This window comes from Antechinus flavipes, chromosome 4 (genome assembly GCF_016432865.1).
Source record: "Antechinus flavipes isolate AdamAnt ecotype Samford, QLD, Australia chromosome 4, AdamAnt_v2, whole genome shotgun sequence".
Taxonomy (NCBI): Eukaryota; Metazoa; Chordata; class Mammalia; order Dasyuromorphia; family Dasyuridae; genus Antechinus; species Antechinus flavipes.
Window position 1 is genome coordinate 433895706 of NC_067401.1, and position 18704 is coordinate 433914409.

Below are 18704 nucleotides of genomic sequence, written 5' to 3' on the forward strand. Positions count from 1 at the left end.
CCATCACCTAATAAAAGATTTCATTATGTCCACCCACACTACATAGCCTCAAGGGCTCTTCCTACCCATACTATATGCCTCCTTCAATCCATTCTTGCCTCCACTGACAGATTTTCCTTATGCATAGAACTATGATTGCTTCTCTATTTCTTAATAAGTAGAATCCAAATATCTTTTCTTGGCATTCAAGGTTTTCCATAATTTGGTTCTGATCTACTGTTATCAGCAAGCACTTATGTGCCAGATACTAAATGCTGAAGAATATTAGCAAAAGCCAAAAGAAGGTGTCTGTCCTCAAGAAACCCACATTTTATTGGGAAAGACAGTATATAAATAAATAATTGTACATAAATAATAATAGTGTAAATGAGTGTCTGAGGTCATATGAACATAGTGTACAAGTCTTTATGACACTTTTTTTTTTTTAGCAAAGATATTCAAGTGATTTTGTCATTTCCTTTTCTATTCACTTTACAAATGAGGAAACTAAAGCAAACAGTACTAAATAATTTGCCCAAGATCATTTGTGCAGGAATGAAAAATGACTGAATGACAACTTCAAAATAGGATTAGTGTTATTTATGCTTCAAGAGTCTTGCACTCATTATATTAAATCTCTTCACCCAAGCTAACTTTTCAGATGTTGATAATGTATAAATTTTCCTTTTAAAATGAACATGTTGTTCATGAGGAGATTGAGAAAATTGGTTTGCCATTCTATGTAGAAAGAATGAACTTAGATTTCTTAAAAATAGATAGTGACATTCTTTGAATCAGAAATTGAAAGCCCAAGGTACTACTTGGGAAAGGGAATAGCAGATTCAAAGTATGGACTTGTGGATAAAGGTCCTTGAGTTGGAAGGAAACCTGGAGATAATCTATCCCCATCTTTTCATTTTATAGGTGTAGAAACTTGGCTTCAGAAAAGGAAAGTGATGAGCCCAGAATAACATAAGTAATTAAATAGTAGAGTCAGAATTGGAACCCAAATCTTTGAATCTAATGTTAATGAATTTGTGTGTTTCTGAAGGCATTCTAAATTGTTCTATGGGCTTGTGAGTTCCATTGACTCCATCTGCAGAATGGACATTATAATAATTGCTGGTATGATTATTAGACAAAAGTTCCCATAAAGTAAGAGTTTTATCCTGTCCAGTTTTATACCATAAAGTAACTTGCACACAGCTTGATGTGTACTGGCTAAATGCATTAATAATTGCATGGATAACATTTGGAACCCATTTAAAGTTTTTATTAAATCCTTGATTGGTAAAATGGAGTTGAAGTTGAGTCCTGAGATGAGAGCAAATAGGTAGCCAATGAATTAGAGCTCTTTAGGGTTATTCTTCAATTAAAAGGTACTTGATCCCAGAATAGGCAGATAATTGCATTGAATTGACTTGCAAAAACCCAGGATGTGAACATGATGCATCATTACTACCAGTTAAGGGTGAATCAGAGATATTCCTCTAGACTGTGTACAAGAGAGCAAAATGAAATGGGGTCAACTCCAGCAAAGCTCATACAAGTAGCTGCTTCCTCTTTGATAATTGACCAATTTTGTCACACATCAAAGAAGTCAAACTAATTGATTAATATCAATTTGGGAAGGAAAAAGGACCAAGATTTCTCCAGAATAAATCTGTAGTAGTCAAAGTGAAAGCTTTTGGAATTGATAAGATTGTGGGTTTCAATTTGTTCTTACTAAAATGCTTCTGATATCATTTTCTGGAAAGTTTGATTCCCCTAGGGTCAGGAACACCATCTCAAATAAGTTTTGATTTCAGTAAATGTTCCCCAACTATGAGCCATCACTAGAACCCATGTTCCTTAATTCTGAGTCATCAAGAGAACCCAGGTTCTCTAACTTTCAGCTTCATTTTCCCTTCACTACATTAGGCTATCTTTGTGATAGTAGAGAGAGAATGTTTTCAGGGGAAAAGGAAAGATGTGTACAGAAAAGTATATCTGGAGTGCATCAAATCCTGAATTCTAGTCTCCAGGAATTAACTGTGCCAGCTGAAGCTGGAAGAAATGTCTGTGCCTGGAGTCACAGGCCCTTAAGAACTAAGAAAGAGAAAATAAAGTCCCACATAAATCAATACAAGTACAAAGTACTTATTAGGCAAGGAATTATCCAGCTATTGTGTTCAGTTCAGCAACTATGATTATGAGTTTCAAAATCTAGTTAAGAAGCATGGACTTTAGCCTTGAAAAAAAATGTTTGGTTTTTTAAGCTTCTTTTCCTTGTTCCAAATTTTCAGCAGCCTTTCAGACTTGAAGTCATTTATTGTTGTTTCCTGGCAGATAAGATCCAAGAAACATCTCTCTATTAAGTATCTAATGTGTGTAAGAGCATTGTCCTGGGTGCTTAAGAAGATAGAAACATTAGATATGACGGAATCACTGTCCTCAATGTGGATAAGACACATAGGTAATGATCATATACATTAAGTGATGGATGCTTTACTGAAACAAAGTGCTTTCAAAGGTGTAAGGACTTGACTAAGGGAGGAATCTCAGAAGAAGTAAACTTTGAAAGATAAGTCATATTCAGGTAAATGGAAAAGATTAGGATAACATTCCAAGTGAGGAGTTAAGAGAGCAGTATATGAATTTTGGGGAAAGAATAAATAGATGATTTGATTCAGACTGAATTACTGAGATCTTGTGAACGGGGAATCATGGGAGGTAAGGTTAGAAAAGTACTTAATGAACAGAAAAGGGAAAAATAAGGAAGGTCTATCCTGTAGAGAGTCTTTAATGTCAGGTCAAGTAGACAATGTAGACAATGGCAGCCATTTAAGATTTCAGTGTAGAAGAGTAACATGATTAGAGTGGTGATTTAGAGAGATTACCCTAGCTTTGGGTTTTAAGGGGAATCAAGGGCAACAGTCAGGAGATGAGAAGACAGAGTGAGGTGACTAGAGTGACTGGAATCTGGATCAAGGTGGATGCAGCAAAGATAGAAAAGGGAGAATACATATACATGTAAGTATGGGTATGTACATATAGATGTTTATACAATATGCATACATGTATTATATAAGCATATACACATATATATGTATGTGTGTATATGTGTGTATGTGTGTGTGTGTGTGCATACACATATACTCACAAATGGAGATAGAGTTGCTTGCACTAGAAACTGCTTGAGAGCAACCACCTGCTATCTTTTGTATAATTTGTTTAGCATAGTGCCTGCAACATAGTAGGTGTTTAATAAATGTTCATTGACAGATTCGGAAAACTGGAATTCCCCAATGGTAGAATCTCAGAGTTGAAAGGGACTCCAGGGGTCATTTAATTCAACTCATACCTGAAAAAAAATTCCTTAATAACATACCTGATAATTGGGAATCCATCTTGCCTTTACTTAAAGACTTCAAGAATACTACTTCTAAATATCCCATTCCACTTTTAAATCACTATTTTCGTAGCAAGTTTTTTCCTTATATCAATCACAGATTTGTCTCTTTTCAACTTTTTAACATTGATCCCGATTCTGCTCTTTGGAATTAAGCTCCAAGGCAGCTCAGAGGAAGCTAGGTGGACCATTGTGCATAGAACACTGGATGCAGAGTCAGGAAGACTTGAGTTCAAACCCAGCATTAGACATTAGCTGTGTGATACTGAGCAAGTCATTTAATCTCTCCTTCCCTTAATCCACTGAGAAGGAAAATGACAAATCACTACCATATCTTTGCCAAGAAAACCCCATGAACAGTACGGCCCATAACGTCAAAGAGCTGGACATAACTAAATAACTAAACAACAACAAATACATCTAATCCCTCTTTTTTACAACAGCCCTTCCAATACTTGAAGACATCTATTAACAGGGGTGGACTGATGAATATTTAACAACTGACTCTTCACAAAAGAAAAAGAAAGAAAAAATATACCCACTATCAAGCTTTTAAGCTTAATTTACATTATTAACATTTTCTCTACCACTTTTTTGAGTCTAAACAATCAATATAGCAAACCTAAATTTCTTACAATGAATGTTTAGCAATCATTGGTCTCCCTGATATAATCTGGGTCCCATACCCTATTGGTATTAAATGCACCTCTCTCCTAGATCTTTTATTCGCAAGGTTAGTTCTTTCAACCAATCCAGATGTGTCATGGTCTCCATGTCCTTCACTATAGGCCTGCTTTGGATAAAACATCTTAGTAGACTTCAAACTTATTATTGTCCTTTCTAAAAATGGTGGCATTGAGAATGAAAGGCAGTACTCTAAAGTTCTGATATGATCAGGGTAGAATATACCAGGGCAATCTCTTCTATGGACACTGTACTTCATTTATGCAATCTTGCATTTTGTTGTTGTTGTTGTTGTTGTTGTTTTGTTTTGTTTTTTGCTTTATTTTTGGAAGTTGGCGGCGGGGGTGGGGGGATGTTGTAACATAATGCAACTGATAATCTATGTTTGTTTTCTCCAAAACTTTTTTCTTTCAGTTGAATTGAGAATTCTATATGACATAAGATACATCCATGATAGTGGTTGGCCAGTGGCAATGGTTATTCTGTAATGCAGTCACACATGATGAAATGATGGATACATGAATTAAAAAAAAATAATGCTTTAAAACCTCTAATTAGCTTAAAGCTTTACTAAGACTTTTGAAGCAGTCTTCATAGCACTTTAAAATTTATTAAACACTACCCATATTTTATCTCTATTTTTCTAGCCTGGTCATTGAATGCTAGAAATAATTGGTTATTTGTCCAGAATTTTTTCTTTCCTTAATTATCTGTTCTGAGGACCTAAAATATGGACTCTTAATTATCAAGTCAGAAACTATAGCTCCATTGGGCCAACCACTGGGCCAGTAGGATTCATCTCATAATTTTATAATCCATTATTTCAGTCATCTGGTTTCATGAAGCCAAGAATCCTTCCCCAATCCTTATATGGGCATCCTTATTTGGCAACATCTGTCATCCCCCATTTCCTTATGAATAAGTCCTCACACAAGAGATCTCAAGACCCAATTCTTATTGCAAATGAATAAAGGGGAACTTGCGTGACTGCATTATTAGTCTTTCTGTGCCAGAGTAGTCTTCCCATGACCCAGTTAGTTCTATATACTAGGTCATATACTAGGACTTGGGTCACTTAACAAAGGAACACAGTAGTAATCTGACAAACCAAGCATTTTTTGACATAAGAGTACAGAGACTCTTATCCATAGTGGCTGCATGATATTTTGTTGCCCCTTCTGACCAAGAACAAAATATCAGTGAGGGGGATTGGTGGGACCCCAAACTCTACTTGTTCATTAGAATGGAATAGATCAATGGTTTATTACTCCTTTTGAAATACTATATAGTAGCAACCATATCATATCCATGTTTTTACAAACTACTGATCAAAAGTCCATATTTAAGATGACACTCAGATATACTATTCCTCTCTTTTGTAGATAAACCACCTTGATATCTACATGACATAAATTGAGATAAATTGAGAGAGGGATGATCCCTAACAACAACTACAACAGAATCTTGAATGAACTTTGAAAAATTATGTACTCCTTGACTAATGAAGTTAATAATCTTATAGGATAGGACTCAAATAGTAAGCTTACAATTTTAAGATGACTTTCAGGGATGACAGTAATAGTGTATTTATTTGTGATAAAGATAACCACACTGTTGAAAGGACTGGGCTATCAACCTTTATTATACTAACATTTGTGTTCAAAGAGATCTGTAGAGCCTGGCCCGACTTTCCCCATAATTTAAGCCCAGCTATTTGATCTTCACATCACTGAATCACTCGCCTCTAAAATCATTCATAATTTTGGCAAAGCAAGTAGTAATTGATGAAAGGTATCTAGCTAATGCATTTATAAATTCTGTAAGGAATACTTAGGCCAATCTAGCAAATTGAACTGTTCATTTCCTTGATCAAGGACTCTTCAAGTTATTCTCTCAAAACTCTCTCAGGATATAAGGGTTATTTAAAGTTAAGGGATGTGGGGGCTGATACAAGAGCTAAAAAGTTTGAAGTCAAAGTTGGGACAAAGCAATGTACTCATTGGAACACTGGAATGGGTACCCTCTCCTTTATGGACCACCTAATTAAATTTAATTGAAGAGAAGCAAACAATGGAAAAAATGACTCTTGAGGTGGTTAGAAGACTAGTTAAAGATGGCCAAAAAACTGAGAATATGATCGATAGATTTGTGTTTTTTTTCAAATTTTTTCTTTCAGTTGAATTAAAAATTCTATGTGATATAAAACACATCCTATGATAACAGTTGGCCAGTGACACATTTGCTGAAATTATGCAGGCAAGCTCAGAATAAATATTAGGAAATATTTGACTGGGGCTGTCAAAAACCCTTTGACATTATTTTAAACAAGTTTGGGACAAGAAATCCATTGAAATATTCTTTCCATATTCATAGACACTGACACTGCCCAACATTTTTCCTTTTTAAGGACTTGATCCATTTTATCTGCAACCAATCAGATTGACTGGAGGATAGCTATACAAATCCTTCCTTATTCCTGGATTGGTGATGTACACCAATAGCTTTATTAGCTCTTTGACTAAGACTTCTTCCTTTAACATCAATGTCCTCAAGAGTCAAGAATTCTGAGCAAGATATGAAAGTTGTTTACATATTCTGTTTGTGTCTCTCAGTACTGGAATCGGTTTCAAGAATACAGATAGATCTAATTTCCATAGAGATAAAGTCTTGGCTGTGTTGTAAAGGATTAAAAATATCCTATATGATGAAGGTAGTCTAACAGCAAAACACAGACAATTCTAAAGAAGTACCCTGATTGCTGAGCAGAGTTCAAGTTCATTATCAATAGGTTGTTGAAATTCAGATATAAAGTGTTAGCATCATATGAAATAGTCTCTTGACCACAGATTTTGTTCTGACAAATTAACTGATTAGCTAATGGATCTAATTCACGATGGAGTCTAGTTGGACTCATAGTAATTTAATGAGTTATAATATTAGGCACTATGTATTCCTTATGTTGATCTCACTAGCAACTTAGTAGATTCTCTTTTCTAAAATCTGCACAGTAAAGAACTGACCCTTTCTATTGAACTCTTTTTCTTTTGAATCTAATAAGGGTAAAAGGTTTTATCCTTCCAACTCTTCAGTGCAAGGAAGAGTCAAGATACCTACAGTATTGTCAAACTTTCCATCATTTAAAGCCTTAACCAATTGTTTTTATCCCTTGGATTCAGGAAGCTGAACTGGCTTCTGATATCCATACCTGTATGTATTATAGTCATAGGGTCACCAATCTTTTTTCTCAATAATCAATTTATCAGATATCAACTTGCTGATGTGAGGATCTCAATCAAAAACATTATGTCCTTGAAGCAAAGACAATGCAGAAAAGTCAAAAGTCTCTTTAATCCATCTCAAATAACTTTGATAATAGGCTAGGCAAGAGAAGCTCACAATGGAACAGACTACCACCCTTTCTTGGTTAATATATCTTCGGTTGTATCTTACAACAAACATATGCCAAGCACACATATCCAAAAGATCTTGAGATGTCCAAGATCCATGTCTCATTTTCTGGAATTGGTGTGCTGTCCCTTCCTTAATGTAATTTTCTGGAAAGAAATTATAATTTTTGCACAGAGCACACTTCAAGTAAACTTTGTGGAATGTTGTCAGCAAATGTTTTTATGTCTATTGCTAACTCAGGTTTGTTTGAATAACAAACTGTTACATGTTTGAAGTCAGAAGACCAAGTCTGAACTGTTAGAAGAATATCACCTTGAGCAGATGGAACTTAGCAGATGTTGAATATGTGTATGGTTTTCCCTTGCCTACAAGTTTACATATATTATATTATTAGTAGATTCATGGTTATGTCTGAAATGTAAGAAAGTGATTGGAGAGTCATTAAGCAACTGATTCACTTGGGAATATCCTAAATTCCACTTAGAAATTATCAATATTTATGTTCTTAACTTTTATCAATTGGAGGTTTTTTTCCCCCACCTTTAAACATTTTCTTCTCCATCATCCACCATCTTTCTCATTCACTCTCATATAGATCTTCTTTTTCTACGTGGGGTCCACAGATCTTTTTTTTTCCATTGTTTTGTTTTTTCACGAATCTCTTAATGATTAAGACTTAATACACTAATGAATTACTTTTGCAAAACACAAAACTTAGTTTGCACTTATATTTGAGGATTGCCAAGTCTCTAGCTTAAGAGGCTCTTCAGACAAAAAACACACAATTTTTGAAGAGTGTATTTCTCAGATCTACTGAATGACTGCCTCATCAAGTTCTATAGTATTTGAAGTCATCCTTAGGACTGACACATTTCCTAGGTATTTGAAGTACCTAGGAAATGTGTCAGTCCTAAGGATGACTGGAAAGGACATTTCTAGGAATAGAAGCATTAACAACTTTATGCTGTATACTTGTGTCTTGGAAAATCTGTTTGGGGCTCCTAGTAGGAAATTTTAACTATTTTTCATTCTTGACTGTATTCTTTTCTGGAAGGTTTTTTTTTTTTTTTTTTTTTACCTTTTTCAATTGCAAGTAAAGAAACAGTGAGAGAAGGAAGACACATATAAATGTAGAGGGGAGAAGACTAGATTTGCATTCAGAATAATTGAGGTTTTTTTTAATCCAGTTTAATCTCTGTATGATTTTGGGCAATTTCTTGGGTCTAGTTTTCATATCCATTGAATGAGAGATGGCAGAACAAATGATCTTTAGGGTTTCCTTGCTTTTGTTATTCAGCTCTCTATTCTCTATTGATATTGTTAATTAAAGGCCAAGAACACACATTGTCTTTAGAATAAGAATTCATGCAGAATCATATCATTGGTTCTATCATGAAGAATATCAGGAAGATTAATACTGTTGATCAATCAATTAATCACTTAATTTATTCAATTGTGATTGTATATACAGGATTTCCCACCACAGAGGATAGAAAAGAAATAGATAAAATTGTACCTGTAGTAGAGAAGATTCCTATTTAGGTAGGGCTTGGTCTAGAAGTCAGTGGTCCTCAAACTACAGCCTGCAGACCAGATGCAGCAGCTGAGGATGTTTATCCCCCTCACCCAAAGCTATGAAGTTTCTTTAGTTAAAGGCCCACAAAACAAAGTTTTTCTTTTTACTATAGTCCAGCCTTCCAACAGTCTGAGGGACAGTGAACTGGCCCCCTATTTAAAAAGTTTGAGGACCCCTGGGATAGATCTATATTTTAAATTGAGGATTCATTGTTTATCATCTAGCTGCAGAGTAAGACAAACATGCATGAAATAATCCAAAGTCATTAACATTCAAAACTTCTTGACACTGAAAATTATGTCCAATAGGAATTCAGAGGAAGGAAGTATCAATGTGAGTAGATGGAAGAAAATAAGTATTGATTAGGCATCTACTGAATGCCAGGTACTGGGCTAAGAACTTTACAAATATTATCCCATATGCTCCTGACAACAACCCTGCAGGTTAGGTACTGTTGCTATATCAATTTTTCAGTGCAAGAAATAGCCAAAGAGAGAAATTAGATGACTTTTTCCAAGGTCACACAGCTAGTAAATGTTTGAGGCCAGATTTGAATTCACATCTGACCCAGCATTCTAGCCACTTGGCCACTTGGTGGTCCCAATACAACTATTTACTTAGCTGATTAGATTAAGGGATGCCATGATGAAATTTGTTTTGTTTCTTCTACCACTGATATTTCTTGTGCTTGTTTTTTTTTTTTTTTTAGGGGGGGAATTGGTTCTAGTTCTAGCTCTCAGATAGCTCAACACTTTCTTCTATCATTAGCCCTATAGAAATTCATTAGTTAGATCTTTGCTAGCTATTGTTCTATGTCTCTTTTCTCTTTTTGTGGCTAAATTCCTGGAGAAGGCCATCTACAATCAATGTCCTTCTAATATTGACCTTATTTACTGGGGAACTTCTTGTCTCCTTTTCACTTTGTACATAGTTGTTTGCATGCTGTGTTCCCCATTAACCTTTAAAGTCCTTTGAAGCTAGGGCTATTTTTTTTTCGGGGGAAGGGGAGGTTGGGAAGAGGTGGCTTTCTGTATATCGCTGGAATTTAGCACAGTGCCTCCTATATAAGCATTTAATAAATTCTCATTTCTGACTAACTTTGATTATAAAAGAATGCAAACTGAGGTTCTCTTGGAGATCTACTGAATTTTTTCTTTCTGTTACCTAGAAAAAGGTCAAGGAGGAAGAACAACAGCTAAATCTCTCATGAAAGAGGCCCTGTAGTAAAGATTCAGGGACTGCCTGGCTCTAAGGGAACCTTTGGTAAATCTAACAGTATTTCTTGCTCAGGTCTGTCTGGTATTTAGACAGGAGCCAGGAGCCTTGTGTACACAATCTCTTCCAGGATGAATAATGAAGAAGGTTGTATTACCCAGCAGAGGAAAACGATTTAGTGTTTTATCACCCCTGCCTGGAGGCCTTCCCAGATGCTGTCTACTTCTTAGAAGTCATTAGAAACTAAAGTAGAAATACTGAGAGATCTTTCTCCACTAGTTTGAAATGAGTCGTTGCTTACTGTTTTGGAACCTGGAAGACCTTGTTTTTTTCTCAGCTATTTCTCTATAATCTCTAAGGAAGAAGTCCTATCTATTCTGCTGTCACTCATTAGCTCCTTTCCTTTGGTGTGAGAAAGTGACCATGAGAAGTCATGTAGTCTGCTCATGCACAAAGCTGAAATTTCATGAACTGAATTCAATACAACAGAATCATAATCCCTAGAGCTGAAAGAATCCCCCTATGAGCTCATCCTTTCCAATTCCCTGTCTTGAAGTGGTAGGATGATATTATCCCCATTAAATGAATAAGGCACTTGAAGACCACAGCAGCTGAATGACATATCAGAGGTTGCTCTTCTGAAAATAACAGGACCAGGACTCTTGCTTCCTTTTGTTTTCCCATTACACCAACTTAATCAGTCTAGATGGTAGGAATTGAGTGTGTTTTGATACATGAAAATAGGAATCTGAGGAGCTAGTTGACAATAGAAAGTTAAATGTGGAGTCAGGAAGATCTGAATTCAAATTCAGCCTCAGACCTTAGTTTGCCTCAATTTTCTCAGCTGTAAAATGAGAATAATAATACCACCTACTTGTTAAGGTTATGGTGAGGATCAAATGAGATATTTGCAAAGTGTTTAGCAGAGTGCCTGGCACATAGTAGATACTTGATAAATGTTTGTTCCTTTCTTTTCCTCCTCTTTACCACCTTCCTCAAGTATTGGCTCCCTCCCCAAACTACCTTGTATGCCATATATATATATATATACATATACATATATATATACATATACATATATACATACACATATATAGTTTATATGTAGGAATTTATGTATATATAACATATATAATATCATATACTATTATATTATACTATGTTACTGTTCAGTTGTATCCAGTTGTTCATGACCCATGTAGAATTTTCTTGGCAAAGATTTTGCAATGGTTTGCCATTTCTTTGTCCAGCTCATTTTACAAATGGGAAATTGAGGCTAAATTGAGGTTAAGTAACTTGTCCAACATCATATAGCTAGGGTTGGTGGCTCTAACCACTGTGTCATTTAGCTGTCCTTAGACCTTTTCTTAAATAATAGCACAAGGATTTTCTCAAAGGTAACTCAAAAGAGAGCCAGAGACCAGCTGCTCTCCCACTTAGAAAGATCTTGATAATTGCATCTTCCCATATTTAACTACTGCTATTTTCCACTAGAAGGCCACTCACTGATTCAGGCCCTTTAATTCAATTCAACAAGTATTTTTGAAGTGTTTACTAATTCTAGGTCCTGCATAAAAATGATTAATAAGATGCAGTTTCCTACCTGAAGGAGCTTACATTCTAATTGAAGGATCAAGACGTGAACACAAATTACTATAATTCAAGGCAATTCTTTGCACTTAAGAAAATAAGTGCCAAGAAATCTCTAAAAGTACAGTGAGAAATATGAAAGAGAGGGAGTAATCATTGAGGGTTCTACACTAAAATTCAGAAAGGGCTTCATAGAGGAGATAGAAAATGTTTTAGGATTTAAAGAGGGGGAGAGATTTCATAGGTAGAATTTGGAGTGTGAAATGGAGATATTTCTTTCAAATATTAACAGAGAAATGATGATTGTAAAGCAAAAGACAAGAATTGGGACAAGGGGAAAAGGAAAGGAGGACAGTTTTCCACTTGGCTGGGAAGCAGAGTTCTTGAGAAACACAGTTTTTTAAAGGAAAAAAAATTTCTTATAGTAACAATCCTTGAATTTAAAAATTTAAAGGAATCTTCTAGTTCAACTTATACAATATTCATTGTGATTATCTTTTACAACAACCCAAGTAAGGATTATTTAGCCTCTGCTTGGTAATTTCCAGTGATGGAAAATTTACTACCTCCCATGAGCATATCATTGTCTTGTTGATTAATTTTTCAATATCTCTTAAAAATCTCTTTTTAAAAAAGAGAAGCACATTTTAAGAGATATTAAAAATTAATCTAACATTCTAAAAATGATCAAGAAGACAGTACAGCAAGATATCAATCTTCATGGTTCTTGTCATTATATTGCTATTAATACATTTCTTACTATGAGGTAGGCTCCCAATCATACTACTAACTCAGCTTGAGCTTTTTTTCAGTCCACTGAAACCTTCAGATTAATGAGCTTCTGTTCAAACTGTCTCTTCAACTCATACTTTTGTGGGTAATTTTTGATCAGTGTTTCAGGAATGACTTTACCTTTATTGATATTCTATTAGATGATATGCTTATTTGTATTAATCATTTCAATAAATAAATGAGTCCCTATTATGTAAAAAGAACTTTCACTAGGCATAGATGTGCAAATTATTCTTTGATGCCCTATTCTTGGGTCCTAGTGGTTTATTTAACTTACTTAGCTGTTTAAAGATATATATATATATAATGAATTCCCTTTGCAGGTGTTCAGTCATACCTTTTTTTTAAAAAATTTTTTATTTAATAATTACTTTATATTGACACTCATTTCTGTTCCGATTTTTTTTCCCCCTCCCTCCCTCCACCCCCTCCCCTAGATGGCAAGCAGTCCTTTATATGTTGGATATGTTGCAGTATATCCTAGATACAATATATGTTTGCAGAACCGAACAGTTCTCTTGTTGCATAGGGAAAATTGGATTCAGAAGGTATAAATAACCCGGGAAGAAAAACAAAAATGCAGATAGTTCACATTCGTTTCCCAGTGTTCTTTCTTTGGGTGTAGCTGCTTTTGTCCGTCATTTATCAATTGAAACTCAGGTCTCTTTGTCAAAGAAATCCACTTCCATCAAAATATGTCCTCATACAATATCGTTGTCGAAGTGTATAATGATCTCCTGGTTCTGCTCATTTTACTTAGCATGATGCTCAGTCATACCTTTTTGATATGGTTGGAGTTTCTAACAAGAAGAGAAGAAGCCTTCTTTTAAACAAGAGATTATATTGGGAACAAGTGCCAGTGAGAGACTTTGATTTTCTGTTCTTCATGTTCATTAGAATTCACAGGTTTTGCATGCATATTTTTGGAATACTGTACTTATTACATTAACTGATAAGTCAACAATATAATTACTGAATGACTTAGAGATACTAAAGAATAGAAGAACTCAAAGCTAAGGATCTTTCAGCATAGAATCTTAGAATTTAATTGGGAGAGGAATTGACAAAGACTTGGACACATTTTTTTTTAAACCAACAAAACAAAATCCTCCACAATTCAAGACACTTTATAAGTGTTTAATGCATAAAAAGATAGAACATGCTCCAAGAATTTAGGGGGATTGCTTCCAGACACAGGGTCTGGAAAAGCTTTCCAGAGGAGACAGGATTGGTTAATGTGCCGGAGCTAAGAATGGGGGCTGTATTCCTCAATAGCAGACAAGCTTTTGTTCTACAGGCTTTATCCCCAATCCCAGGCAGCTTGTAAACACATGCTTTTTATCTTGGTGGTTAGAAGAGGACAGTGTGGATCCTTCAGGGAAGGTCCCTTAAGAATTCTAAATAATAAAATGATTCAACTACCACTACAGACTAAAGATGATGAAACATGGTATCCTCCTTCTAATAGAGAGATGATGAACTGAAAGAATGAGACAAACATTTCTGAACATGGTATATATATAGATTTTTAAAAAAAAGTTTCCTTATACCTATTGGTTACAAGGATTGTATTCTTTTTTTATTGGTAATAGAGGGGAGATTTTTATTTTTATATATAATCCTCTTTTCTATTTTGTTTATGGAGATGTTATGGAGGGAGAGTGGGATTTAAGTCCAGATTTTTTTTTTTTAATTAAAATTTTCATTTCAATAAGTGAATGGAAAGTTACATAAAATGAGAGTATTCAAATTCAAATTTGAGCCTGTGAATTATAGTGATCTAAATAAGTTATCATCATATCCAATCCAAGTGCCTCTGAGGAAGGTCGTGACCTGTGGTGCTTTTAACCTGTGGTAGTGGACTTAATGGAGCTTTGAATCAGTAGTTTGGTAAACAATGCACCATAATTCAGTACTTCAAATCAAAATCACTCTTTTAAAATAGAATAAAGATAAAAGCTTCAAAATCCATATTTTTGTTGTTCAGTTGTTTTTCAATTGTATCTGACCCTTCCTGACCCTATTTGGGATTTTCTTGGCAAAGACACTTGTCATTTTCTTCTCTAACATATTTTACAGACAAGGAACTGAGACAAACAGGGTTAAATGACTTGAACAGGATCATACAACTGGTAAATGTCTGAGGTCAGATTCAAATTCAGGAAGATGAGTCTTCTAATATAGAGAGGGCTAAAGCATTTGAGCAGAAATTCTCCCCCAGCAATACCCCGCCCCTTATCTCTCTACAATTTGAAATTCAAAGATGAAAATATCCCAAAACTATCTGGGAGGGAATTGCATTGGAACATCCAGAATTAGGAAAATTATAATGTTCAGATGTTTACATTTTATAGTTTATTTGCCTTACTATTATTTCTAGTCATCTTGTGGGTGGAATTAATTTACTGAATAGTCAAATGCTAACATGATAAACAACAGGAAATCAGTTGACCTGGTACTCTGTCTCTTTGATTAGAGCATTTATTCTCTCTGGACCTTAGTTTTTTCCTCTGTAAAAAGGGAACATTTGACTAGATAAACTCTAAAGTCCCTTCACATTCTACCTTCTGGAATCCAGTTGTATTGGAGAACCTCAGGATTCATCTCTACAGCTTTTCCATAGCAGTGTACTTGATTCCCTTCTGTCCATGGCATCCGGTCTGATGACTGGAGAAGCAGAGGCTGCTTTTGGAATCCATGTACAGAGATGGAATCTCAGACAGTAGTTTATCAGGGCTTACAGTGAACATAGGATATTTATTATGGTAAATCTACCATGATGGTATTCTCTGAGTCTGAGTGCTAAAGAGGAAATCTTAAGTAACGTAAGCCTTTGTATCTAGCCTATTCTTAAGGAGGAGCTGGTATAGAATTTGGAATTTTCCTTTTTAGCAAAGTTCGGAAGATTATAGACTAGAGATGCAAAACTTCTGACTTGAGAGATGAAGCTACTGAAGCCCAGGGAGGGAGTCACTTGTCCAATGTCACATGGGCAGTGTCAGAGACAGGACTGAAATCCGAGTTCTATAACCACAAGGCTAGTATCTTTCTACATATCTTGATGTCATGTAGAAAGAGAAGACATAATGAAATCAAAGTCACTTGTTGAGATGCTGTGATACTTGGGAAGGACATTAAAGAGAGTACTAGAGCCTTCGATGTGTACATGTACATACACAAAAAAGGGAAAGCTGGACTGTGTCCTACTAACTCACCATGAAAAAGCTTGAATTGGATTTCTCATCAAGATAAGATTATCAGAATATGACTGTGTCAATTATGCCTTTGTTTCCAACATAATAGTTTGTTTAAATGAAAGCAGCCTCTCTCCTCATTAGAAATCAGTAACATGAAAAGTGTGGAACAGAAAGGTCAAAAGTATTTTCAGTTTACCATTACCTGGAGTGAGCTGGAAAGGAAATAGATTTTCACTGATGAAACTTGGCAGGATAGGGATGCAGACAAATTCTAGTTAAATCACCTATATCTTGGTGTCTGAAGAGTTCAGAGGCTAGCTATTTGCTTTTCCATGTAGTTTAAGAGCTTCATTTCAGTGCTAAAATGAATGCATTGTCTTCAATTCACAATGATGTCAGCTACCGATTACAAGGGCATAAAAACATGTGCATGTGTGCTATGAAAGACTGTGAGAAAATTTGGAGTGGTGGTTGAGGGAAGCTTAAATGATGCATCAGGTTCAGAACTGTCTACAAATGTGTTTTAAATTAGGAGTCAGGATCTATTGGTCATATGTCTTGGGACAAATTACTTCTCTCTGCCTCAGTTTCCTCATTTATAAGATGATAAGGTTGGAATAAAAGACTTCTAAATTCCTTTCTAAGACTCTATTTTCTTTTTTTAAGGACATATTAAATAACCAGAATGAAATGACCTGGCCCTTGAGCAGGACAGGAAAAAGGGCCAAACTGGTGATTTCTTGCTATCATGAACTGAGGAAGTTCCAACCCATTGTATTATAATCTTTATTTGAAAGAGAAGGGAACAAGCATTTATATAGTGCCTACTATATGCCAGACACTATTCTGAGCCTGTTACAAATATTTCATCCTCATAATGACCTGAAAGAATAGCTACTATTATTATCCTCATTTTATAGTTGAGAAAATTGAGGCAGACGGAAGTGATGTGACTCAGCCAGGATCACACAGCCAGTAAGTGTCTGAGATAATTTTTTTTTTCAGATTCCAGGCTCAGTACTTAATACAATGAGTGATCCGGATGCCTAAAATAATGTGAATGGGATAGTATTCTTTCTGAGTTTCAACATTTCCATGGAACAAAAGGGAGAAATTCTGCCCTGGAGCCGATTATCATCAATAGGGGAGATCTGGTTGTGGTGAGAATTATAAGAACCCTTGTGGAAAATGACCTCTGTGTCCTATAGTTTGTAGCTGAAGAGAAGAAATCCAGACATAGTCTGACATGCTCCCTAGGTTTGGGAAGTTCTGCTTTCTAAGCATTTAAAGGAAGGATAAATACAGTCCTGTTGTCTTGAGTTCCACAGAGGAAGATAACCCAGAAGGGATGGGAAGCTCTCAAAAAAGAGATTATGAAGACAGAAAGGAAAAAGTGCTTTTGAAGAAGTAACAAAATAGGAATTATTTGAAAATGTGGAAGCACAAGGAATTCACTAGTTAACCTGGTTTCTTTTTAAAGACTTGTCCAGAAGATGGATGCAAGAGAAGGTAATAGACAATGAATATACTACCATGTCATGGACCTCTAAGAATAGTTCAAAATTTCAGAGCAAGCTCTGGCTTGGGAGCAAATATGAGGACACCCAAAATAATCAGGGAATAGAGGAAAAGACAAGCTGTCACAAGAGCTCAGTTTGGGCTGAATGGGATGGATATACCTCATGAGACAAGGCAATGTTGCCAGAGTTTATTTGTCTTCTGTTTTCTCTGCCAAGGAGAATGATCCATGAATCACTTTACATGCTGAACAGAAAGAGTTAACAGGGAAAAAGTTAATCCAAGCACAGGAAGGGAATGGTAAGCAAACAGCCAGCTGCCTTTAATGAATTCAAGCCATGGAACTATGTCCTTAAACACTGAAAGCAATGGCAGATGTGATTGCTAGTCCCTCGGTGATGTCTGAAAGAGAGAAGAAAATAGGAGGGATATTATTGCATTAGAATAGACCAAATTTTGGTTTTCATTAAAGGTAAATGAATGAAATCTTCAGGTTATAGGCCACTGGGAACATCATTAAATCGAGATAAAATTCTATCATTAAAGATATAATGGATATGTAGAAAAGAAAATGGCAGCCAATAAGATCCAGCACAACTTAAGAATTAATCAGATTAACCTTATTTCCTTTTTTTGACTTAATTTCTGAATTAGTCATGCAAAAACCATATTGAAGATATGGTTTGCTTAGATTTTAACAATGAATCAATAAAGTCTCCTGTCATTTTTTTTTTTTTTTAGTTTTTTTTTGGCTAATTTTTATTTTATGTTCTAAATTCCTTTCTACCCATCTCTCTCCCACCCATTGAGAGGTCATGAAATATGACACATTGTATCATGAAGTCATCTCAGGTCATTTTTATGGACAAAATGGAGGCTAGACACTGGCACAGTAGCCAGCAATGGCTTTATGTCTACTTGTGATGAAGTCTACAGAGAAGCATCCCACTGATATATGCTTGGGTCCATGCTCTTTCAGTTTTATTTTGTCTTTTTTTAATCATTGGAATCCTTATCAAATTTTTAAGTGATCCAGAGTTATGCAGAATAGCTAACACCCTATATAATAGAATCATGATCTGAAATGATCTTGATTATCAAGAGCAGGACTTCTCAAACTTTTTCTACTTATGATCCCTTTTGGCCCAAGACATTTTTATGTGACCCCAGTTACATAGGTATATAAAATATGTATTCAAATTAAACATTTGCTAAAAATAAAGCATAATTTTGCAACTACCATATTCAGTTACAGAAACTTTAGCTTAGAATATTGGACTAAGTTGAATAAGATTAAATCTAATAGGATAAATATAAATTTTTTTCAACTACCCAAATTCAAGATGGAGCTTGA

At 35.2% G+C, this 18704-nt stretch overlaps 1 protein-coding gene across 1 annotated transcript in view; it reads left to right on the forward strand.

The window, feature by feature from the left end:
• The window catches only part of RGS5 (regulator of G protein signaling 5), an 85737-nt gene that overhangs the window by 19098 nt on the left and 47935 nt on the right, over nucleotides 1–18704 (forward strand). The window lies entirely within an intron of this gene.